This window comes from Dama dama, chromosome 15 (assembly GCF_033118175.1).
Source record: "Dama dama isolate Ldn47 chromosome 15, ASM3311817v1, whole genome shotgun sequence".
NCBI lineage: Eukaryota > Metazoa > Chordata > Mammalia > Artiodactyla > Cervidae > Dama > Dama dama.
Genome location: NC_083695.1, coordinates 47,038,806 through 47,066,438, shown reverse-complemented (window position 1 = coordinate 47,066,438; position 27,633 = coordinate 47,038,806). Strand labels below are relative to the sequence as shown.

The following is a 27,633-nucleotide window of genomic DNA, read 5'->3' as shown; positions in this document are numbered from 1 at the left end:
ATGAAGATCTTTTTTGTATAGTACTTCGGTGTATTGCCACCTCTTCTTAATACCTTCTGCTTCTGTTAGAGCCATAGCATTTCTGTCCTTTATTGTGCTCATCTTTGCATGAAATGTTCCCTTGGAATCTCTAATTTTCTTGAAGAGATCTCTAGTCTTTCCCATTCTGTTGTTTTTGTCAATTTCTTTGCATTGATCACTGAGGAAGGCTTTCTTATCTCTCCTCGCTCTTCTTTGGTACTGTGCTATTCTTTGCAGAACTCTTCTGTTGTTTGCTATTCTTTGTAATTCTTTGGATCAGTGGAGAAATAACTCCAGAAAGAATGAAGAGATGAGCCAAAGCAAACACAACACCCAGCTGTGGATGTGACTGGTGATGGAAGTAAAGTCCAGTGCTGTCAAGAGCAATACTGCATAGGAACCTGGAATGTTAGGTCCATGAATCAAGGCAAATTGGAAGTGGTCAAACAGGAGATGGCAAGAGTGAACATCAACATTTTAGAAATCAGTAAACTAAAATGGACTGGAATGGGTGAATTAACTCAGATGACCATTATATCTACTACTGTGGGCAAGAATCCCTTAGAAGAAATGGAGTAGCCATCATAGTCAACAAAAGATCCAGAAATGCAGTACTTGGATGCAATCTCAAAAATGACAGGATGATCTCATTTGTTTCCAAGGCAAACCATTCAATATCACAGTAATCCAAGTCTATGCCCTGACCAGTAATGCTGAAGAAGCTGAAGTTGAATGGTTCGATGAAGAGCTACAAGACCTTCTAGAACTAGCACCCAAAAAAGATGTCCTTTTCATTATAGGGGACAAGAATGCAAAAGTAGGAAGTTAAGAGATACCTGGAGTAACAGGCAAATTTGGCCTTGGAATACAAAAAAAAAAGTCAGGGCAAAGGCCAACAGAGTTTTGCCCAGAGAACGCACTGGTCATAGCAAACACCCTCTTCCAACAACACAAGAGAAGAATCTAAACATGGACATCACCAGAGGGCCAACACCAAAATCAGCAGTATTGTATATTCTTTGCAGCCAAAGATGGAGAAGCTCTACACAGTCAGCAAAAACAAGACCGGGAGCTGACTGTGGCTCAGATCATGAAATCCTTATGGCCAAATTCAGACAAATTGAAGAAAGTAGGAAAAACCACTAGACAATTCAGGTATGATCTAAATCAAATCCTTTACGATTTTACAGTGGAAGTGACAAATAGATTCAAGGGATTAGACCCGATAGCGTGTCTGAAGAACCATGAACAGAGGTTCGTGACATTGTACAGGAGGCAGTGATCAGACCATCCCCAAGAAAAAGAAATGCAAAAAGGCAAAATGGTTGTCTGAGGAGGCCTTACAAATAGCTGAGAAAAGAAGAGAAGCAAAAGACAAAGGAGAAAAGGAAAGAACCCTACGTAGGATGAATATAAACAGAACTGCATCTGAGCATCATAAACTGCTGGAAACCAAAAATAAAGAGAAAAATCTTGAAAGCACCTAGAAAGAAATAGTAACAACAATAACAGTAAATACAGTATCAATTATCGCTTTCTATCAGAAAAAAGAAGCCAGAAGACAATGAAATGATAACCATAATGTTGAAAAAATTCCATATGCAGCAAAAATATCCTTCAAAAATCAAGCAAAAAAAGAAGTCCAGATGAACAAAAACTAAGGAAATTTACTCCCAACAAATGATACCTGATAAAGACTAGAATCTACAAAAAGAAAAGAAGAGTACCAGAGATGGAAATATGTGGATTAACAAAGAACTGTCTCTCATTTTCTCCTCTTAACGCAGCAAGTGTAACATGGAGGCTTACAATGTAGATTTATGTAAAATATATGAAAACAACAGCACAATGAATGTGACGAGATGGGATTATATTGTTGCAAAGTGTTTCTATTTTACAAGAATTGGTAAGACATTAATTATGAGAGTAGGACAGACTGCAGTAATTTGAGGATGAACGCTGCAATTGCAAATGCAACCACTAAAAATAAGTTATTAAATGGAATATCAAAAACAATCAATAGAGTAAGGTAGTAACAGAGTAACAGAAAAAGGGAGGAAAAAAAAGATCTAAACCCGACTTTAGTCAGTTCTCACTGTGCATAGTTATCTTCTATAAAGTTGGCAGGAACATGGAATTAGTGAACACAGAACCATTGCTCCTAGGGGAAATACAAGGTTAGGTTCCAGGGAGCCTCTGGTCACAACACTTCAGCCAACCATCAATACACAAGCTTGTCTTAGTTTGCTTGTGTTTGAAGCAAATATGTTTTGTCCATTCATTAACACTAAACTCATGATCAATAGTATTTTAACTCCTGCCTGAGGCAGCTTACCTAATAACAAGCCTATTTTCTCTGTAAGGCACATTACAGTCTTCTTTACTTAGGAACACTAGGCAGCACCTCAGCACTATGCTTAGGGGCAATTTTAAACAGTGAAATCATAAAAAAAAAAAAACACACAAAATGTGAAAATCATGGTACTGAATAGATCATGAAAAGGACATATGTTTACAGTGTGAGAAATGAAACAAGAAGGTAGAGTATGACTTGTTCAACATCAGTTCAGAGCCTGAAAACTAGATGACTCAAAAATTTCACTGCTTTGTGCATGTCCGTGAATGATGCTGAAAGCACTGTCAGTACTGATTTGGGGATCAGATTTAAATTTTATTGAGTAGGTTTATAGATTCTATTCTATATTTGCAAATATAGAATACGTGAATAAAGAGAATCAACTGTGTATCAGTAAGTACATTAAATATAAAAGGACCAAATAGTCCAATTAAAAGGTAGAGACTGTCAGAATGGGAATAAAGAAAAACAAAAACCAAAAGATCAAGACTCAACCATACCCTGCAAGATATGCAGAGATACACTTTGAGTTTAAAAACACAGGTCTAAAGTAGAGAGAATGGAAAAAAAGAAACACAACTTTCCACAACTGACACACGTTGAAATTTTAAAAATCTGAATAGCAATATATCTGTTAAACAAATTAACTGGTTAGTCTACCCTCCTGCAAAAAGAAAACTCAAAGCTCAAATGGTTTCACTAGTGAATCCTATCAAAAAATAAGGAAGAGAATAATTCCCACCTCATTTACATGCTTTGCATAAAACTATCAGAAAAATCTAAACAATTAAAAAAAAAACAACTACAAATCATGAACATAGTTTATGCTGCTGCTGCTGCTGCTAAGTCACTTCAGTCATGTCCGACTCTGTGCGACCCCACAGACGGCAGCCCACCAGACTCCCCCGTCCCTGGGATTCTCCAGGCAAGAACATTGGAGTGGGTTGTCATTTCCTTCTCCAATGCAGGGTAGTTCATGAACCCAGATGAAAACATCCTTAGCAAACTATTGGAAAAATCAACAACTTATAAAAATAATAATATATAATGACCAAGTGGAGTTTATCCCAGGAACATAAAGTTATATTAATATCTGAAAGTCAGGGTCATGTCACAGAATAACTGATGCAGCAAAAGCACTTAACAAAAATCAACATCCATTCTGAGTTTTAAAAAAAAAAAAACTCCTCAGCACACTAGAAACAGAGAAACTTCCTTAATCATATAAACCTACAGCAAATAATATACTTAACAGTAAAATCCTGAGGCCCCTTCCACTTGATTGGCAACAAGGGAAGGATGCCCACTCTTACCACTTCTATTGAACAACAGACAGAAGGTCCTAGCCAGACTAATTATGAATCATCTTTACAAAAGACATGCATGTCTCATATACTGAAAACTAAAAAACACTGATGAGAGAAATTAAATATCTAAGGGCATGGAAACATACATCTTGTTTGTAATTTGGAAAATTCATTACTATGAAGATGTTGATTCTGCACAGAATTCTGTTCATATTTCCAACAGATGTTTTTGCAGAAATTGGCCATTTGATTCTAAAACATACCAGAAAATGTGAAGGATGTAAAAGAGCCAAAACAATCTTAAAAAAGAATAAGTTGAAGGACTTACACTGTAAGACTTATTCTAAACCCACAGTAATCGTCAAAGTGTGGTCCTGGTCTAACGACAGACAAATCGATCAAAACAGAGAGTCCAGGAATAGACTCACACTGACACTGTCACCCAATTTTCTTAAGAGGCACAAAAGCAATTCAACAGAAAATGGAAATTCTTTTCAACAAACAGTGCTGAAGCAACTGGATGTTCATACAGAAAAAACAATCAACTTTAACCTCTATCTGACATCATAAACCACAAATAATTTCAGATGGGTCCCAAATCTTTTTCACATTTTTGATGCATTTACTTTGACGAATAAAATAGTCTTCTGATGTCAAAATTTATAAAGTAAGTTTCATGCTCTGAATTTTACTTTTAATATGCTATTTTTCCAAGTCAGTTTCAAAGTATCAGGTTTTAATGAGACAGTAAACTTCAAAAGTTTTAGTTCAGTACACACAGCAATTCTTTTTTCCTTCTAGTCTTACTGAGGTATAATTAACATATAGCACTATGTAAATTTAAGGTATACAGCATAATGATTTGACCTACATCACGAAACATTACCACAATAAGCTTATTGGACATACACCATTTTACACAGATACAATATTAAAGAAAGAGAAAAATACATTTCCTCCCTTGTGATGAGAACTCTTAGGACTTACTCCCTTAATAACTTTCATATATAACATATAGGAGTGTTAACTGTATTTATCATGTTGTACATGACATCCCTAAGTATCTTTTACATGAGTGTCTGTACCTTTCAACTACCTTCATCCAATTTCTCTCTCCAGCCCCCATCTCACCTCCAATAACAACAAGTCTCATCTCTTTTTCTGTAAGTTTGTTTGTTGTTGAAGTATAATTGACCTACAACACTATGTTGATTCCTGGTACACAACACAGTAATTCAATATTTCTATACATTTCAAAATGATCACCATGATAAGCATGTTATCATGTCACTATATAAAGATATTACATAATTACTGATTATATTCCCCACACTGTGTATTTTATACCTATGAATCATTTATTTTGCAACTGAAAGTTTGTACCTCTTAATTTTAACCTAAAGCCAAAACTATGAAACTCCTAGAAATAAACACAGAAGAATATCTTTATACCTCATGTATAAACAAGATGCAAAAGCATACGACAAATTCAACATAAGGAGGGGCACCAGAATGTTTTAATTAACACTGGGTAGTATCAATACAAGCTGACAGTTTTTTAAAAATATAAGTAAAAACCGTGAATGTATGTGTGCATGTGTATGTGTATCTACACACCCACAAACATATCCTAGCTCTGTCCACAAAACAGGAGTAGAAGTAATGATACAAGTTGCATGCACCATGCACCCGGATCTTGTTTCCCACTAATAGGAACAAGGCTCCCTGAAGAAAAGCTGATTTGAGGGCTGAGGCACACAAAATGGGCCCAGAGTAGCTTGTTGCATCAGAAAGCAAAAAATGTTCAAAGAATTATGGCGATATATAAAATAATCTGAGTAGTGAATTATAGGCCACTAAATAATAAAGTGCTATGTCACTCAGTTGCATCCGACTCTGTGACCTCATAGACTATAGCCCATCAGGATCCTCTATCCATGAGGATTCTCCAGGTTAAGAATACTGGAGTGGATTGCCATGCCCTCCTCCAGGGGATCTTCCCAACCCAAGGATTGAACCCACGTCTCCTGCGTTGCAGGCAGATTCTTTACCATCTGAGCCACCAGGCAAATCCCAAATAAGAACAGATCTACGAATAATTCAAATAGATAAATAAACAGGGGTGAAGCTCTTCTTTGCAGCAGAATACCAACTAATAAATACAGAAGTGAAGTCGCTCAGTCATGTCTGACTCTTTGCAATCCCATGGACTGTAGCCCACCAGGCTCCTCCATCCATGGAATTTTCTAGGCAAGAGTACTGGAGTGGGTTGTCATTTCCCTATCCAAATAAATACAAAAGGAAGTATGTATTTCATCACTGGATGCTAAAATCATCACTGGACGTGAAAACATGTGGGTGAATGTTCAAAGAGGAACAGGATTCCCTGATGGCTCAGTCGGTAAAGAATCTGCCTGCCATACAGGACACCCAGGTTCGATCCCTGGGTCAGGAAGACCCTCTGGAAAAGGGAATAGCTACCCACTCCAGTGTTCTTGCCTGGAGAATTCCATGGACAGAGGAGCCTGGCAGGCTACAGTCCACAGAATAGCAAAGAGTCAGATACCACTGAGGGACTAACACTTTCACTTTTCGATACTTAATAACGTCAAAGGAAAAATCTGTATCTTGGCAGTAGAGAAATCTGGAAAATATTGACTTAATCAAGTGTCCAATGTCATCATCAATATTGGAACAAACTAGCACTGGGGGCTCCAGACATCTTGTGCTGAGAACAATAAAATCACTCTTGTGTAATTCTGTCTACAATGTATACCCTGAGTCTAATCAGGAGGAAACTTCAGAGAAACACAAATTGGGAAACATTCTGGAGGGGAAAAAAAAAAGAAAAAAACTGGTCCATAGTCTTCAAAAATGTCAAATGTCAAGAATGAAAAATTCAGGTTAAGGAACTATTCCAAATCAAAAGAGATTAAAGAAACATGACAATCAAATTCAGTGTTATTCTGGATTGGACACTGAACAGAGAACACAAGAACAATAAAGGACATTATAGGGACAACTGCTGAAAATGCAATATGAAGTCTGAATTAGGTAACAGTACTGTATTAATTATAAAATTTTTATATGGTCATATAAGAGATTGTCCCAGGTCTTAAGAAATACACAACTTAGACTCAAATGAATCATAAAAAATGTATTTATATATATATGCATAGAGAGTGAGTGATAAAGCTAACGGGCTAAATTTCTAACAATTGGTAAATCTTAGTAAAGGATATGTGGTAGTTCTTTGTACTCTTACACTTTTTCTCTAAATCTGAAATCATATCAAAATTAAAAGTCACACATAAAGCAAAAGGCACAACTGGAAAATTGGAAAAATGTCTGGATAAACACGAAGGACAAATGATCACTTCCCTCAATATATAAACAAACTGTATAAAGGAATCAGAAAAAAGCAGTAACACCCCCAAAAGATTAATGGGAAAAAACATGTGCAGCCAATTCACAAAAGGAACTAATGTACTTTTAAAGGAAAAACAATAACAAAAAGCCAACTTCACTAATAATTTAAACAGGCAAAGGAAGATAACAATGAGATGTTTTCCATCTGTTAAATCAGTTATTTTCTTTTTTAAAACACCCAACATTGGCAAGAATATTCTAAAATGGCCACTCAACGTCCTGCTCGTGGGAATGTTAATTAGAAACTTTCAGCAATGCACTTCAGCAATATAATCTAAGAATCTTAAAAATATCTGTACCACTTCACCCAGTTCATGACACTATCCTAAGGAAATCATCTGAACTGTGGATTTAAGTGTACGCCCAAAGTTACTCATCAAAGGATATTTCCAGTAGCAAAAGTTCTTTAAAATAAGCTATATGTTAAGAGCCAGGGAAGTGGTTAAATAAACTGATATATAATCATAAAATACAATATGCAGTCCTTAAGAAGTACTAAAAATGGGAAATGTCATGCAATAAATGTTAAGAGAATAAAGCTTATAAAAACAGGCATTCAGGATGACTCCAATTAGGTAAAAAAACAATCAGTAACACCCAGAAAAAAGTACCAATAATGAACACTGTCTGAAAATTAATAAAACAAGGGCTGCAAACACTTGTTCTAGTCTCGTTTATCTATCTTGCCCACCCCTCACCACCTGCCCCGACCCCAGACAGAGCCACCACTCCTTCCAAGGTGGTACATCTGCAATGACCTGTTTCTTGTTCCCTCTCAGCACCCTGAGCATTTCTTGAGGGCATGGCACCATCCCCAGTTGCACTCATTAAACATTTGCTGCTTAATATTTACAAATTCTCCCACCTCATTTCATACACATTAAAAAAAAAACAACTGGCTCTATCCAGCTACTGAAGTCACCTCAAAAATGAAATCTAAATTGAATATGGAAGTTCACCAAGATGCAGCTTCTCTTTCCTTTGCTTCTTTCAAATAAAAACATTAAGGAGAAAAGAGCTTTCTTTCAACACTCCAGACTCCCAAGGCAGGCTTCAGGAAACAGAAAAGACATCACATACCTGATTAGTGTTGTGTGCCAGGACCACCAGTGCCATTGTCATCTCAGGCTTGCATCAAAGGACATTTGTTTTTAAGTCTAATCATTAGCTGCCACCAAAAAACACACCCATCTGCATGTTGCAGTGCTCAGCCACTACCCAGGGCCACACCTGACTCCAGCCCCACCCTATTCCCCACTGAATCCACCTTCCACTTGGCAACTTTCCACCTAATTAGATGAGCAGAGCACAGTCAGGAGGAAGAAGCTCTAAGCAAGGCTGGCAACATGGAGAAACCAGAAGGGAGTAGAATGACCACAACTGTGGCACAAGACTGACTGAGAGGCATCATAAGTCAGTGGTCTTCAACTGAGGTGATTTTTGCCACTCGGGGGACTTTTGGCAAAGTCCTGGAGATATTTTTGGTTGCCCTAACCCTTGGGATATTACTGGCATCCAGTGTGAAGAGGCCAAGAAAGCTGCTAACCATTCTAAAATGCCAGACAGTCCCCACAACAAATTATCCATACCCAAATGCCAGCAGTGCTAAAGTGGAGAAACCTGCCATAAATTGATTTATCCGCCAATACAGCAGAATCTAAACCCAACTCAGGAGGAACAGGACACACAGTGGGTAAAGGAGATTTGAGGCATTTTAGGAAATGTAAATACACACACACATGCACACAAAGCCTCCTCAGCCAGATGCTTAAGGCAGACTGAGAGAGTTGTTCCCTTGGACCAAAATTCCACTGCAGGAGTTGGGAACAAGAACATTATAATTTAATAAAAGTAATAAGAATACCTCTTCTTCCTCAAGGGCTTGCTCTGCCACATGTCACATATTTCTTCAAAGGCTGCCTCACAGCAGAAACTGTAAGAAGATAATACTATCAAAATTGCCCAGACTGGTAAACATCTCCAGAGAAGTTGGCAATGCACCCACATAGTTGATGACAAATTTAGCTGCCTATCTCAAGGACCTAAGAACCCAAACTCACAGTTCCCAGCTTAGCTTAAAAATGGCAAACATTCAAAGATCATTCAAGGAGAAGAAAATAATAATGCTCCCTTCCCCCACACAAATCATCAAAAACTACGTAAGACTTAAGAGAAGCAACATCTTCAAAAACTGAGAACAAAAAGTATTTAGTCTGCACTTCAACAACAAAAAAAACCTGCAGATAAAAAGGAATTTAGCATATAAAATGCCATTATTATAATTCAGTTAAGGTTAGTGACATCTGTGGCATACTACAGTATCTTTTTTCTTGATTACTTTAACAATTTTATCATGTCATGACTTCCACCCATAGGAGGCTAGAAAGTTAAGAGAAGTCATCCAGCACCATCCCTGGCTGAGACTTCAGTAATTTTGACCTGACTCTGATACATCATTTGCCAGTCTGACCTTGACTCTCATCCCTGCAGGGTTACGAAGCATCCAGCACCTAAGGTGGCCCATTTCAATGTTGGACAGGAGTATCAATAAATGTTAGAAGTGTGTCCATTACCCTGGGGCCCTCCTTCCATCCACAGACATTAGTTTTGCCCTCAATTAGAATTGCGAGAAACTTAATTACTTTCAATACATTAGTACTTAAAAGTTTCTGTAAAATTATCTTGTCCTCCTCACCCCAAACCCTTTTCTTCTACAGGCTGTAAAATGCACTCTCCTGATGAACTCAATTATGATTCATTGAGACAAAAAAAGAAAAAGCCCAGAATGGAAGAAATAGAAGGAATATTAAAGATCAACCAGTTCAAACTCAATCCTACCTTTATAAATGAGTAAAATAAGATAGAAAAGGATGAAGCAAGGCTGCTTGCCAAAAATCAAGCAGCTATACAGGAAAGCTTGAAGTGGAACTCAGGTTTCCTAACTCTTAAGTCTAATCTCCACAGAACTGTATCAAGTTGTATTAGATGCTGTTACTAATAAAGTGGACATTTTTTTAAGTTTTATGATAAAACAGAAAAATATTTTCAGTTGTCACAAGTTCAAAACAACTTACATCATCACAATCACCTTATGAACTAGTGTAATTGTGACCATTCACACTTTATGGATGGAAGAAACCCAGCTCCGAGGTCACCAGTAAGCCCTGAAGCTCTAGAAGCCAAATTCTTAAACCACTATGCAACCTGGGTAAGCACTAGAACATTCCCAATACTATCACAACTGAATTAACAAACTTAAGACTTCCAGTGATTCTTTAAAATGTTAATGCTTTGATATAATCTAATATAAAAGATACCATTCCCGAGAAAATATTTAAATTATTTTTTAACAAATCAAGATAAATTTAAAGATTTACAGTTTATAGCCTCCTGGCATAAAATAAAAGGTCATTTTAACTTAAAAAATTAGGTTATAGTATTACAGTATCATCTTCTACATCAACTACCCTAAAGAAATTCACCAAGAAGCAAACTAATCTTTTGGGGAGTAACACAGAAGGAACTCATTTATCACAGGGAGCTTTTTGAGAAACCCTAAGCAAGCAAAGCTTCACGCTCTCAATCATTTCCCAAAGGCTCTTCCACATAAGATGTGTGCCATGAATAATATATAAGCACTAAGCAAATAATATATTCAATCTGCCTAATTCACACAAATGTTATGAAATATTAAGAAGTAATAAAGGTGTGGATAAGTTCTTTTTCCACCAAGATCCTATTAAAATAATAAAAGGGCTTTCTTAAAAAGAAGCTTACACTTCTCAGAAGTTAGAGTAAATGTACTTTTCCAATAAGGACAAGTGAAGACTCTGCATATTTTATATAAAACAAATAGAAGATTTCAAAGGCAGAAAGAAGAAGGCAGACTAGCTAGGGATCTCAGGATTCAAGGAATGATGTCTTGTTAAGTCTCCTGAGTTTTCTTTTTGCCTCATATAATCCAAAGTTGGAGCCAAAGAATTGGCAAATCCAGAAACATCAAGAAGTGAACAAAAGCTCCAAGAAAAACTTGCTCTTTCTAACCAGAGGAGTAGGAGAGTCAGCCTTGAAAGTTAAAAAAAAAAAAAGGCAATCACCTTACTGCAGACAAACGTGTGCTCATGCTTTGCTGCGCTCGGTTGCTTCAGTCACATCCGGCTCTTTGAGACCCTATGGATTGTAGCCCACCAGGCTCCTCTGCCCATGGAATTTTCCTGGCCAAAATACTGGAGTGAGTGAGCATGCCCTCTTCCAGGGGATCTTCCTAACCCAGGGATCAAACGTGTGTCTCTTGCGTCTCCTGCATGACAGGTAGATTCTTTACCACTGAGCCACAACACCACAGGAAAAAAACCTGTGGTCACATCCCTACCCATGCCAGCAAAGACCAAGGGTAGATAAGACATCTTCTCTCACCAAGATATAACCAAGAATCCCAACATCCTCATCAGGGTGGTGTCAAGAGGAGGTTGGGTAAGTAGCTGCAACTTTCTTCCTTACTACTGTTGTGTCTTGGTTTAAAAAAAAGGGGGGGGGGGGCCTCAGCAAAGATACAAAGAAGAGCCAAAAGGAAATTTCAGAACTGAAAAATACAACTACCAAAATATAAAAACCAGCAGAATGGTGTAGACAGAAAAAAGCAGTAACCCAGAAGATAGACAAATAGAAACTACCCAATCTGAATGACAAAGAGAAAAATAGACCGCAAAAGAAAAATGAACAGAGCCTCAGGGACCTATGGGCCTATAACTAAAAGTTAACATTCATGTCATTGGAGAGAAATGAGCTGAAAAGTACTTGAAATAATGGCTGAAAGTATTCAAACTTGGTAAAAGATACATTTACAGGCTCAAGATTCTGAGCAAACATCTGAGCAAACAGGATAAACTCAAAGAAATCCTCAGTAAGATATGTAAACAGTTAAACTTCTGAACACTAAAGGAAAAAAAACCTTGAAAGCAATGAGACAGAAATAACACCTTACCTATAGGGGAAAAATTATTTAAATGGTAGCATATATTTCATCAGAATATAGAGAGGTCAGAAAGACACAACAGTTTTCAAGTACTGAAAGAAAAGAACTGTCAACTCAGAGCTCAATATCCAATAAAAATATCCTTCAAAGAGGAAGGGGAAATCAAGACATTTGAGATAAAAGTAAACTAAGAGACAGTGACAGCAGCAGATGTACCCTGAAAGGATGAAATGGCTAAAGGAAGTTCTCTGAACAGAAAGAAAAATCCTTAAGGTATTAGCAAACAGAATTCAGCAAATACAAAAATAATTATAAACCATGATCAACTGAGGCTTATCTCAAGGATACAAGATTCTTTTTCAATTTTTGAAAATTAATCAGGAGAAGGGATAAATTGGGAGATTGGGGCTGACATATACACACTACAATACATAAAACAGGTAACAAATAAGGACCTACTATATATCACACAGAACTGTATTCAACACTCTGTAATGGCCTATATGGGGAAATCTTTAAAAAGACTGGATATATGTTATATGCTATATAACTGATTCACTTTGTACAGCAAAGTGAATCAGTTATACAGAAAATAACACAATAGAAAGTATACACAAGCAGAAAGTAACACAACATTGCAAATTAACTTCAATAAAAACTTTTTTAAAAAAATTAATCAGTGTAATCTACAGTGTTAAGAGGCTAATGAATAAAATCATAGGATGATACCAATAAACAAAGAAAAAGCATATGACAGAATTCAACATCAATTCATGACTTTTTAAAAAAATCTCAGAAAAATAGGAATAAAAAAGAACATAATTTGAAAAAGAGCATCTACCAAAAAAAAAAAACCTACAACTAACATTACACTTAATGATGAAAAAAATCACTGCTCTGCCCCTAATATGGTGCTAGAAGTTCTAGCCAATGCAGTAGAGCAAGAAAAGAAATAAAAGGCACACAGGTTAGAAAGAAACAAATAAAACTGCACCTATTTTCAGATTACAAAGAACATCCTAAGGAAACTACCAAAAAAAAAAAAACTCCCAGATTAACAGAATTCAGCAAAGTTGCAGGATACAAGATAAACATACAAAAATTATCTGTACTTCTAAAGACTAGCAATGAAAACAAGGACATGGAAATTAAAAATACAACATCATTTACAATCACGGAAAAAACAGCATATTAGGCGTAAATGTAAGAAAGATCTTCTATGCTGAAAACTATAAAATGCTTGTGAAAGAAATTAAGAGAATAAAAAAGTAATAAATAACTGTGTTCATGACTCAACAAAGTAAAAATGTCTATTATTCCCTAATGAATACACTAACTCAAGAAGATTCCTGTTAAATTCTTTTAAAGACTTTTGTAGACACAGACACAAATATTTTGAAATGTATATGGAAAGACAAAAGCTAAACCACCTTTGAAAGATAATAGAAGGGGAGAATTCAGTCTACTGAATTCAAGACAAGGTCTGTAGAGTCAAAGCTATGGTTTTTCCAGCAATAATGTACAGATGTAAGAGCTGGAGCATAAAGAAGACTGAGTGCCAAAGAATTGATGCTCTCAAATTGTGGTGCTGGAGAAGACTCTTGAGAGTCCCTTGGACAGCAAGGAGATCAAACCAGACAATCTTAAAGGAAATCAACCCTGAATATTCACTGGAAGGACTGATGCTGAAGCTGAAGCTCCAATACTCTGGCCACCTGAGGTGAAGAGCCGACTCACAGGAAAGATTTCCCTTTCGCTCGATGCTGGGAAAGATTGAGGGCAGGAGAAAAACTGGGCAAGAGAGGATGACAGGACTGGATAATATCACTGACTCAACAGATGTGAGTTTGAGCAAACTCCAAGAGATGGTGAAAGACAGGGAACCCAGGAATGCTGCAGTCTACAGGGTCACAAAAAGTAGGACACAACTTAGCTACTGAAAGACAACACACAGCGACCCTAATCAAGACTGTGTGGCATTAGCAGAGAGAGAGACATACAATTCAAGGAACAGAATAGATAACACATGAATAGACCCACACAAATATGCCCAAATGATTTTTGATTAAGCAATTCAATGAAGGAAAAATAACTTTTCAACCAATGGTGCCAAAGCAATAAGGGAAAAAAATGAACCTCGAGTGAAGTTTCAACACCTTAACTGAAACAGTTCATTCACTTATATGCACAACCTGAAACTATAAAGCTTTTAGGGAGAAAAAAAGCATTTTAAAAAATCTTTAGGATTTAGGGCTAGACAGTTATTAAACTTGACACCAAAGACATGATTCCCAACTGGGAAAATTTATAAATTGAACTTCAAAGGGTGAAAAGGTAAGCCACAGACTGAGAGAAAATATTTACAAACCACTGACAATGCACTAGTATCTAAAATATTGTATATAAAGGACCCTCAAAAGTTAACAACAAAAATCCAATTAGTAAATGGGCAAAAGACATGAAGAGACTTTCACTGAGAGAATATACAAGTGACAAATAAACACATCAAAATACGTTCAATCTTACTAGCCATTGCTGTTGTTCAGTCACTCAGTGATGTCCAACTCTGCGATTAGGGAAAAGCAAGTGAAAATCACAATGAAGTATCATTACATACCTACCAGAATTACTAAAACAAGAAATGGTGCCAACACCAAAACATGGGCAAGGATAAGGAGAAACTGAATCATCCTTTCAGTATTGGTAGGAATGTAAAATGGTACATTCTCTCTGGAAAACACTTGGGCAACTTCTTAAACCAGGTGACTATCATACAGCCCAGCAACTGCACTCCAGGACTTTTATACCAGAGAAATGAAGTAATATGATTACCGGAAAACCTGCACACAAATGTTAGCAACAGCTTTATTCAACTAGATGTTCTTCAGCAGGTGAACGATTCAACAAACTATGGCACATTCATATCACAGAATACTACTTGGAAATAAAAAACGAATAAAAAAGAACTATTTGGACATGAAACAACCATGAGCAATCTCCAGAGAATTATGCTGAGTGATAAAAGCCTATCTGAAAAGGTCACACAATGTATAATTCCATTCATAGAATATCCTTGAAAAGACAAAATATAGAAGTGGGAAAAGAGATTAGAGGTTGCCAGAGGTTAAGACGGCAGTGGGAGTAGGGAGAGTAGGGGGAATTACAAAGAATAACATAAAGGATCCTTGTGATGACAGACATATTCTACATCTGAACCACACAGATGTCAATATTACAGTCATGATATTGTACTAATAAAATTTTGCAAGCTGTTAACTTTGGGGAAAACTGGATCTCTTAAACAGGATCTCTCTACATTATTTCTTACAACTGCATATCAACCTACATTTATCTCAAAATGAAAAATTAAAATTTTTAAAAAGGAAACAAAAAAGACAAATCACAAGGCCACAAATGAGGTAAGAGAGCATTCAAGCAGATGAAAATGATTTCAACTGTTTTTTAAAGACAGAAAATATGGGAATAGTAATTAAATTAGCAAGATGGAGAAAGCCATAATAGAAGTATATGAAATAATAAAGATACATAATGAGCTAATTTACCTATAAGATGCCAAAGAGCCTGTGCCTCAGGTTATGAGTAGCAGTAAAATACTGGCTAAAAACAGAGATAAAACAACAACTGGTACCTTGGCCACCTCCCCAGAAGAAACCGCTACCAGAAGTGGGGTGCTATCATAATGAAAACCTGAACAAGTTGCATTTTCTTAGTCACCATTCTGTAGGCAATGATAAACTTCATATAAGAAAATGAAAAGATGATGATCCACTTTTAGTGACTGCAAAAATAGTTACAAAATCTGTTGATGGCTATAATTCAGAAAACAGATCATACACATGATGACTTTAAAACTGTTTGGGGAACAACTGGAAAATGAAACTTTATTTTCTATTGGCTGTTATTTACTATTGGCTGTTGCTAGCAAAAACCAGAAACATGTTTGGCTACTAGTACTCTGAATTGACGAGAAATATCTTTACTGCTGACATGGAGAAAGTTTTAGTGGTCTGTACAGAAGATCAAACTAGCCACATGTTCTTAAGCCAAAGCCTAATCCAGATAATTAATGAGCCTGCTACAGTAAATGAGAGATTTCAATGAAGATGAAATCTCAAAACAGCATTATATTGGAAGAAGATGCTATCCAAAACTTTCATGGCTAGAAGGAAGTCAATGCCTGGTTTCAAAACTTCCAAGGACAGACTCACTCTTATTAGGGACTACTGCAGCTGGTTACTTTAAGTTAAAGTCAATGCTCAATTATGAAAATCCTATGGTCTCTAAGAATTATGCTAAGTCTACTCTGCCTGCGCTCTATAAATGGAACAACAAAGCCTGGGTGACAGCACATCGCTTCACAACATGTTACTAAATATTTCAAGCCCACTATTGAGACCCAATGTCCGGGAAAAGAGATTCCTTTCAAAATATTACTGCTCTTTGACCACACACTTGGTTACACAAGAGCACTGGGGGGGGGGGGGGGGGGGGGGGGCGGTATACTGTAATGAGATCATTGTATTGTTGTTTTCATGACCATTAACACATCCATTCTGCAGCTCATAGATTAAGGAGTCATTTTGACTTTCAAATCTCATTATTTAACATATACATCTCAGAAGGCTACAGCAGCCATAGACAGTGATTCCTTTGCTACATCTGGGCAAAACTGAAAACTTTCTAGAAAGGATCTCATCATTCTAGACATCACTAAAAACATTCATGATTCATGGAAAGAATTACAGGGCATTTGGAAGTTGATCAACTTTATCAAAATTAAGGAGAGTTTGGCATGGGTTTCCCAGGTGGCACTAGTGGTAGAGAACCAACGTGCTGATGCAGAAGACACACAGACAGGGGTTCGATCCACAAGTTGGGAAGATCCCCTGGAGAAGGAAACGGCAACCCACTCCAGTATTCTTGCCTGGGAAATCCCATGGACAGAGAAGGCTGGAAGGCTATAGTCCATGGGGTTGCATAGAGTCAGACATGACTGAAGTGACTTAGCACACATGCATGACAAAACTTTAATGGAAGAATTACTTTTATGGATGAGCAAAGAAAGTGGTATCTTGGGAAGAAATCTACTCCTGGTGAAGATGCCGCTGAACTGCTGAAATGACAACAAAGGATTTAGAATGTTATATACACTTAGTTAATAAAGCAGTGGCAAAGGTTTAAGAGGATGGACTCCAATTTTGAAAGATGTTCTACTGAGGATGAAATGTTATCAAATTGCACTGCATGCTACAGAGAAATGGGTCATGGAAGGAAGAGTTGATCAAAGCAGCAAATTCCATTGCTGTCTTATTTTAAGACACTGCCACAGTCACTCAGATTCAGAGATGCCTCCGTCATTGTCAGCTGTAGCCATCAACATCAAGGCAAGACCCTCCACCAGGAAACAGACTGTGACTCGCTGGGAGCTCAGATGATGGTAAGCACATTTTAGTGATAAGTTATTTTTAAATTAAGGTATGTAAGTTGTTTTTAGATAGTATTATGAGTATGCTCTTGCATACTTAACAGATTACAGTATAGCATAAACATAACCTTTATGTGCTTTGGGAAACCAAAAAAAAAGGTGATTTGCTTTATCTCAACATTTCCTTTATTGCCTTGGTCTAGAACCGAACCCACAATATGTCCAAGGTATGCCCATACTTTGAACTGAGAATGAAACAGTTTGGGGACCAGAATGGACAACTGAAGAAAAGTCAGTACTACTTATCCACTACACTGTTCCCTGTTTCTGGGCAAATTAGAAGACTATATTTGCCGGTCTCACTTGCAATTATGTTAGAGTTAATGTGACTGATTTCTGACCAATATAATATGGGAAGAGTAACACTAGCCACTTCTAGACCTGGCCTTTAAAAACATTCATTGAGTTCCTCCAGCTCTCTTCTACTGCCATCTTGAAAGTCAGATGGTACGGCTACAGAGGGAGGAGTTACATCCAACTTGTGTTAAGACTTTGCATGACAAAAAATATTTTGTTGCTATTATCGCTGTTGCCATAGCACAGGCCAGCACTTTCAAAAATGTTGCTGCAAATAAGTCATCTTGTTCTGACGCAGGTTCATGATGTGGCCTGAAATCCTACATCTTGAACAAGCACCGAGATGATACTAATGTGGACGGTCTATGGAATACTCTGTGAAGAGCAAGAGCCTTCAACTACCAAGACAAATACACAGTGGGAGAACAGATGATTCTCTGGAGAAACTGAATGACCCAGAGAAAAGGCCTCCCACAGGGACTGAGCAGTAAGACTAGAGAATTCAGACTCACATTAAAGCAAGATGATGAAAGGCTTTACAAGGAAAAATATCCAGGAGAGTATAGAGATTGACAGGAAAGGTGATATTGTAGACGATGTGATACAGCATCTGTTAGAAGTAATAATTTGTCTATGAAAAGGTATATGAAAAATGCGATGTATGTAAAAAAGTGAGGTAACAACTTTATTTTGTCAACAAAGGTCCATCTAGTCAAAGCTATGGTTTTTCCAGTAGTCATATATGGATGTGAGAGCTGAACCATAAAGAAAGCTGAGTGCTGAAGAACTGATGCTTTTAAACTGTGGTGTTGGAGAAGACTCCTGAGAACCCCTTGGACTGCAAGGAGATCCAACCAGTCCATCCTAAAGGAAATCAGTCCTGAATATTCACTGGAAGGACTGATGCTGAAGCTGAAACTCCAATACTTTGGCCACCTGATGTGAAGAACTGACTCATTGGAAAAGACCCTGATGCTGGGAAAGATTGAAGGCAGGAGGAGAAAGGGATGACAGAGGATGAGACGGCTGGATGGCATCATCAACTCAACAGATATGAGTTTGAGCAAGTTGGTGATGGACAGAGAAGCCAGGCGTGCTGCCGTCCATGGGGTCTCAAAGAGTCAGACAGGAATGAGCAACTGAACTGAAGAAAGGAAATGTAGTCACAGACTACAATTTGGCTCTATAGTTTAAAAAGAGTTTAGTCAGTGACTAAATACTAATTGGAGAAGGCAATGGCAACCCACTCCAGTGTCCTTGCCTGGAGAATCCCAGGGATGGGGGAGCCTGGTGGGCTGCCGTCTATGGGGTTGCCCAGAGTCGGACACGACCGAAGTGACTTAGCAGCAGCAGCAGCAAATAGTAATTACTGATTTCAATAAAAATAGGCCTATAACCATTATTGAAATGGAGAAAAGGTAAGTGAGGAGAATTCAAAACGCTTACATTCTCAAAACAGGACAGCAATGCCTAACATTTAAAGTTGATAAATCATTAACAGTGAGATAAGCATTAAGTTATGGAATATGGAGGTAACCACCATAACAAACAAGAAAACAAAAGGTGCCTCTGTTTTTCATTACAAGCATTTATGCTTACTATTTTTAAACAATATCCAAGTATTACTGTGATAAAAATTTAAACATTAATTTTAAAATACAGAAAAACAAAGAGATTGGCAATAGATAGTATGGGCAAAAAAAAAAAAATGGGGAAAAGATCAACATTATCAGGGGAAATGCAGATGAAATAAAAACTGAGACACTACCACTACTCAATTTAAATCCCCTTAACCAGACAATTCCACTTTTAGCATTCTATACTACAAGAACACTCCCACAAATATTCAAAGACATTTACACAAGAATGGTCAGTGCAATACTGTTAAAAAAGAGAAAAGCCAGAGTATACTAAATATCCACTAATAACAGGGGAAGAGTTGGATTAATTATGAATAAATGTACCCAACCTGGGGGCTTCTGAGGTGGCGCTAGTGGGAAAAAACTCACCTGCCAATGCAGGAGACATAAGAGAAGAGGGTTCCATCCCTGGGTGGGGAAGATCCCCTGGAGAAGGGCACGGCAACCCACTCCAGTATTCTTGCCTGGAGAAACCCATGAACAGAGGAGCCTGGAGGGCTACAGTCCGAGGGGTCACACAGTGTCAGACACAACTGAAGCGACTCAGCATGTACTCACCCACTCAACTCGATTTCAGCCTTCTAAGACAAAAAGCAGATAACCCAGGCAAGCCAAACTCACTTCTGACCTACAGAACTATGAGATTAAAAATGTCTCGGTTTAAGCCTCTAAAGTTTGTGGTAATTCATTAGAGTTCAATAAAAAACAAATACTTCTAGAAAAGCTGAAGAAATGCATTACTCTACAACCCAGCAGCTATGGTTAGAAGTAATTATATATTCAGAGAAAGTCTTGCCCATTTGTACCAGAAGACACACACAAAATGTTCACATCACCACTGCTCATGACAAAAAGAAAATAAATCAACAACCTATTCATTCATCAAAAGTATAAAGGTAAAATGGTGGAATATTTATATAAAATAATGCAATACAACAATGAAACATCAATGACCTACAACCACACATGAATATACAGATGAATGTCAAGTCATGTTATGTAAGATAAGAAAGCAAGTGACAAAAGTGTACACTGAGGATAATTCTAGTTAGAAGTTCAACAGTGCATAGATAGAAACAACAAAGCTTAGAGGTGCACATGTGGTAAAACTACTTTAAAAAAAGAAATAATGAACATAAATCTTAAGAGTAGCAGTCATGTCTGTGGGGAGGTCAGAGGATGGGGTGAAGGGAAAACCAAGGGATACTGAAGGTAACATAAGGTTTTGGTCTTAACTGGTACTGATTACAGAGTAATAGTGTTTAAATTCTAAAACATAGTTTAGAATTATTACTATGTTTATTCAGTATTTAGAGAACAAAATCATCCAGGAATAAAATATCTACATGACAAAAAACAATCCTTCCTTTTCTTTTGTCAAGATAAGTTCATTGAAAAAACAATTCAAATAATATATAAAAGTCCAATCTTTTTTTTAATCACCTAAAATTCCACCATCAAGACATAATTGCTAAAAATCTGAACATGCTTCGGGACATTGCATGTACACATGTTTACACATTAAAGTATTTTAAATAAAATCATTACATATACACAAATATATTTGCTTATTCTATAAATGCTGTTTAGATCCCTGCTTTTTAAAAATCAAGTGTATTAAGTTACACTTTACATGAAATGAACCCATATTAAGTGTTGGAAAAGCTCTGACAGAAGTGTATGTAGTGTAACAACTACCCAATCAAAATTCAGACAAAACATTTTCATTACCACAAAAAGTTCTTTCCTGTGCCTCTGCAATCAATTCCCTCACCTCTGACTGCAAGCAATCATTAAACTGCTTTATTATAGATTAGTTTTGCTGGCTTAGGATCAACGTGAATGGAATTATACAGTATGCATTCTTTTGTGTGGGGCTTTTGTTCAGTGTAAAATTTACACTATCAGTAATTCCCTTTATACTGCTGAGTAGTACTTCATTTGTATAGTCATTAATAGACATTTGGCCTATTTCCAGTTTTCATCTCTAAACATTGATGTGTAAGTCATTTGTGATATTAAGTTTTTATTTTATAATCAGGGATAGAATTGCTGGACCAAAGAGTATACGTCATGTTTTTTTTTTTTAGTATATGTAACTTTAACAGAAAACTGCCACACTGTTATTCAAAGTTTCTGTATCATTATACAATCCTACTAGCAATTTATGCAAGTTTTAGTTGCTCCTCATCCCGACCAACACTTGCTACTGTCAGTCTTACAAATTTTAACCACTCCTGTAGGCAAACGGCTGTTCATTTTTATTTGCATTTCCATAAATGACTAGATACGTTGAGAATTTTTAAAGTGCCTATCAAAAAATTTAAATGTCTTCTTTCGTGAAGTGTCTGTCCAAGTCTTTTACCAATGTTGCAATTTGGGCACTGTCTGCCTTTTTATTATTGATTATTGCTGTTGATTAGTCACTAAGTCACGTCCGGCTCTTTTGCAACCCAATGGACTGTAATCGGCCAGGATCCTCTGTCTATAGGATTTTCCAGGCAACAATACTGGAGTGGGTTGCCACTTCCCTCTCCAGGGGAATCTTTCCAAACGAGGGATCAAACCCATGTCTCCTGAATTGGCAGGTGGATTCTTTACCACTAAACCACCAGGGAAGCCCATTATTGATTATAGAGGTCCTTTCTATACACTGGATAAAGGTTCTTTGTCAGATATATGAATCGCAAATATCCATTTCCAACTGGAGCATATGTTTCCCTTTTCTTAAAACACTACATGTGTACATGCTCAGTCGCTCAGTAGTGTCCGACTCTTTACGACCCCATGGACTGTAGCCCGCAAGGCTCCTCTGTCCATGGGATTCTCCAGGCAAGAATACTGGAGTGGGTTGCCATTTCCTCCTCCAGGGGATCTTCCTGACCCAGGGATTGAATCATCGCCTCCTGCATCTCCTGCACTGGCAGGCAGATGCTTTATCACTGTGCCACCTGGGAAGCCCTAAAACAGTACAGAAAATTTAAATTTTAAAGTACAGAAGCTTTTAATTTTTATTAAGCCTAATTTAACATTAAAAATTTCATAGTTAGTGCTTTATTTTGTATCATGTATATGACTGAATGTTTACTCCTCAGACTGGAAACAAAATATGGATATCTGCTTACCACCTCTAGCATCATATTGGACTTGAGGTCCTAGCCAGGTTTAGCCACTCAGGCAAAAAAGAAAAAAAGAGAAAGGCAGGAGGGAAGGCAAGAAGTAATGAGTAGAAATGAATTAGTAAAACTGTCTTTATTCAATGATTATATACAAAGAAAATCCTGAAAAACGGACCTAAAGACTACTAGAAATAATAAGTGAATTTAGAAATGCTGTGAGATACAGAGGGAATATACAAAACCAATGCATTTTTACATATTAGCAGTGAAAAAGTGGACAGTTACTTTTTAAAATCCATTTATACACCCCGCTCTCTTCTTGCAAAAAAAAGAAAAAAAATAAATAAATAAAATCCATTTATAATGACATAAAAAACCATAAAATATTGAAGATATAAATTTGACAAAATATGTATAGGACCTGCATACACTAAAAACTAAAAACATGTTGCAAAATATTAAAGAATTAAATAAATGACAGATTGGGAAATTCGCTATTAAGATAGCAATTTTCTACAAATTGATCCAGAAACTCAAGGCAATTGCAATTTAAATTTCAAGAAGTTTTTGAAACTAACAAGCCAATTTTAAAATATTTATGAAAATACATAAAACCTAAAATACCTGAAACAGTTTTGAAAATAATGAACAAAGGTGGAGGATTTATACTGACCGATTTCAAACCATACATAAAGCCACAGTAAGGCAGACAGTATGGTACTGACATAAGGACATAACAAATCAAGAGGAGACAGGGTCCAGAAACAAACCACACACATGTACCGTCAGCTAATTTCCAACGAAATTCAGTGGGCAAAGGATGGAGAAATTCAATAGCGAAAGGATAATCTTTTCAACAAATATACAAAAACAACTGTGTATCCACAAAGGAAAATAATGAACCCAAACCCACACCTCACACCTCCATCAGCCCCCCAAAATAGATCACAATTTAAATATATGAATATATGACCTAAAACCATAAAACTTTCAAAAAGAAAATATACAAGAAAACTTCTATGGTCTACATTTTTCATACAATGTCTCAGGTATCTTTTTCTTCCCCCAAGTATCTTTTAATGTTAATAAATATAAATCTTTTGCATTTTTTAAAAAGTAAGAAAAATATAGAGAAAATCCTTAAAATTTTTTGAAACATGTCTTCATTTAAAATAAAATTTCAAAACTCACTGTGAGTTCCTCATTCATACGGTTTCATGAGTGACATATTTCATAAACATTCTCCCAAAGAGCTACACTGACATCTGAAGGTCTTTGTAATACAGAGATACACACTGAAGCAGTGCCATGCTAATAAACTTAATGCAGATGACGAGTATCACAGTGAATCAAAAACTACATGTAAACAAAATTATCAACTATTTCCAATTCAACAAAGTGTATGCTTTGTAGAACTGAAAAGGATTCCCCTGCACTTTTCAGCATCTTCCCACCCTTCTGTAAGCCTGTCTTCCTGACCCCATCTCGACCTCCATGACTCAGATTAAATACCACCTCCTCTGGGAAGTTCTGCCATTCAATCTAACCTGTTAGGTGAGGATCCTCCTCTCAACTTCCACAACATTTGTATCACTTCAAGGTCCTCATCACAGTATCCCTGGATTGCACATGATTAAACTCCTCTATCAGATTAAGCACCTGAAGAACTAGAACACTGATCACATCAGCCTGGCTCAAAGGTGGCACCCATGCTTTTGCTGTTACTGGCTGTTAAATGAAAACATGAATTAGAAACTTCAGGAATTTCAGAATGAGTTGAGCAGAGAAACTAGATCAGGCCTAGTTGTTTTTTTTTTTTTAATCCTCAAAAATGAAGAGTTAAAAATTATACTCCTTAAAAAAGAATTTCAACATTGAAAATCTTCAAAACAACACAAACTGATAAACAGTTAAAACAAATGTCTACAGTGCCCTATACTGGTCACTTCCATACTCACAGGCAGCCAAAGCAAAAGGCCTAAGGACTTCCTGAAGGATTATTTACTATTGGAGCAGTCCACTGCTTTGGAAAAATGTCTTCAAGTCAGTCAGATAACTGGAGAATAAGTGGGATTGTAAAGCACTTTTTCTAGGAAAAAAGTGTATATATACACTAGTATATATACATTCTAGTATATATCATTTCGTGACCCAATATTGTTGCTTTTAGAAATTCTGGCAACTTTTTTTTCTTTCAGTTATTTAAATTGTTTACAACCAAGAACATAAACCTAAATAGTATGTGATTATAGCAGAAAGGGAACTGCTACATGAGGTGGGGGGGTGGGGGGAAGCCAATTAGAAACAGAGCAATTCTTCAAGAACTAGACACTGCTACAGGTAACAAACAAGGGGTCTTGACTGCTTGAATCAATTCACCCCTGTCTATGCATCTATAAAATCTTCCTGGAACTATTTTAAAGAAGACAAAAATGCTGGAGCTAAGGTTGTCAGATCTAGCAAATAAAAATACAGTAGACCCAAGTTAAGTTTTAGATAAACAATGAATTTTTAGTAAAGCAAGCCCTATGCAATACTTATACTAAAAACTTACCCATTGTTTAGTGAAATTCAAATTTAACTGGGTGTCCTGTATTTTATCTGGCAACCCTGAGGGAAGCCAAAATCAGTCCAATTTCCTCACTTAGTAGCAGAAACTATGACCCCAAGAAGGGAAGTGACTTGCCTAAACTTAAGCCAAAGATCAAGGAAGTGAGTCTGCTTTGAAAAAAGAAAACACAAACCTACAAGGGTCACCTTGGGTTCCACTTATGGTCCACTAGACCGCCAATTTTCATACACCTCACTGAAGCACCAAGCAGACAAGCTTGCAACTATGGTCTTCCACTTCTAATAATAAACTGTGAATTTTAATACACTTACCAACTTTAGTCTTCAAAAACAAATTAGGAGTGCTTCCCTGGTGGCTCAGTGGTAAAGAACCTGCCTGCCAATGCAGGAGACACGGGTTTGATCCCTGGTCCGGGAAGATCCCACATACCACACAGAGCAACAAAGCCAGGGTGCCACAACTATTGAGCCTCTGCTCTAGAGCTCCGGGGCTGCAACTATCGAGCCCACGCGCTGCAACTACTGAAGCCCTACTGAAGCCCATGCTCCCCAAAACCTGGGCTCCACAAGAGAAGTCACTGCAATGAGAAGTTCCCATACTGCAACAAAACAATAGCGCCCCCTCACTGCAACAAGAGGAAGTCCACTTGCAGCAACGAAGACTAGGCACAGTCAAAAGTAAATAAAAATTAAAAAAAAAAAAAAAAAGAATGGACAAACCACACAACAACAACAAAATAATAGGAAACTATTTCTCTTAGCTTAAAAAAAAATCCTCCTGGCAATCTTTCTGCCTACACACCACCACCTCAGATTCTGTTTATGTTCACTCACTACAAGAAACAGGATCTTCTTTTGTCCCAAACATAATTCTCTCACAATCCAAAAGTCTCTTGCCCCAGGGTTCCAAATTTGGAATGTGTTCACATTAGTCCATGGCTCTAACGATTTTAGTTCCTATATTCTCCCAACTTTCCTATTTTTCAGAGAAAATATCCTAGTGCATTCAGTTGGTCTCAAAAGTCTCGCAAAGTCCTCCATTCCCATTCTGTGTCCAAGCTAAACCAGCAAAAAGGCATGAGGTCTCACTATCACAACACGCTTCCTTTCCCGGGACGGGGATGCAACAAAAGATGGAAACAGAAAGGTCTTTCTAGGAAATCTGGGGCCTTCTTCCACTACATATGTGGAACATACTACAAGACATAGAGTTGGACAAAATCAAAGGAAAAAATAAAAAACTTTATATACTCGTTACAGTCATCTTCCGGATCCCATCATGTTAACAAATACATAAAACAGTCGCTCTATAACAGCACTTCTCAACCTGGGATCTCTGGGGGCCTCAGGGGTAGTGGGAACCGGGGAAGGGGGAGGAAGGCAGTAGGCAGATAAAGATTTTGCTTTTGACGTATCAGGGTCCCAAACAAGATTTTAAGAAAGAAGGTTCCGTTGCCGGGGGCGCGGGGCGGGGGAAGTAACATACACCACTATGACTTTCTCTAAGTTTTCTATTAAAAACTTCACCCTAGTGAACAACAATCCAAATCGTGCCAGATGAAAAACTGAAAGTCAAACAGAAATTCAGAAATTAAAGGACAAACTATCTACCTATCCTTTCTCTCTGGCAGCTGCCAATGTATGCAGGTCTCTCCCGAGATCACACACGTCAGGAACGGAAGGTCCTCACAAATCATCTAGTCCAGACTTGCATTTTACAGATGTGGGAACTCAGGCCGAGGGGAGGGCTGACTTGCCCAAGGTCTCACAGTCCGTCGGGGGCAGGACTTCAACTGGGACTCCACGTTGGCAGCCCCGGGCCCTCAGCTCCCGATGGCTCCTGAGGCCCCCAGCTTGGCCGGATCCAAGGGCGCTAGAGAGCCTGGGCGGAAGAGCCCACATCTCGGGGTCCCTGCCTACTTTCGACCGGCTCCGCGCCGGGCCCTGGCCCAGGGTGGTACGGAGCGCCGACCTCAACGGCCGCCCCCGACCCGCCCACCTGTCGCGGACCGCACGGTCGGCAGCCACACCCCCTGCTAGGGCCAGGGGTTCGGCTGGCCTCGACGGCGCCTGGCACCGGCTGCTGCGCGCGGCGCGGGCTACGCTGGCCTGAAGGCCGCAGGAATTACCTCAAGTGGGCGCTGAGCTCGCGGCAGGGCCGCCCCCGCCGGCCTGGAGCATGCCGGAGACGCGGACACAGCAGACGCTGCAGCTCGGCCACCGCAGCGCCTGTTTACACCCCTCCGCGGGAGGACGCCGACTTGGCCGTCACGTGATGCATACGTCACGTGCTCGCCCGGGGTGGGGCGGAGGCGTTGCCCAGCGACGACGGCGCTCTAGGGGCGGGCAACTGCGGCGACGACGTGGTTCCTCAGCGCTCCCCCCTCACCTGCGTCTGTACAGAGTCGACAA

General features: G+C 38.1%; 1 protein-coding gene across 6 annotated transcripts in view; it reads right to left on the bottom strand.

The window, feature by feature from the left end:
- The window catches only part of MARCHF8 (membrane associated ring-CH-type finger 8), a 110,600-nt gene extending 83,111 nt beyond the window's left edge, over positions 1-27,489 (bottom strand). For 3 of the 6 annotated variants that reach the window (XM_061162040.1, XM_061162034.1, XM_061162036.1), the window contains exon 1: positions 27,351-27,489. The gene's annotated coding sequence lies outside the window, so the exon portion shown is untranslated. Of the gene's footprint in view, positions 1-8,977; positions 9,047-26,832; positions 27,052-27,350 lie in introns of those variants that run through there. The other 3 variants (XM_061162035.1, XM_061162037.1, XM_061162038.1) reach the window with 2 other exon arrangements.
- Between the last annotated feature and the right edge of the window lie 144 nt (positions 27,490-27,633).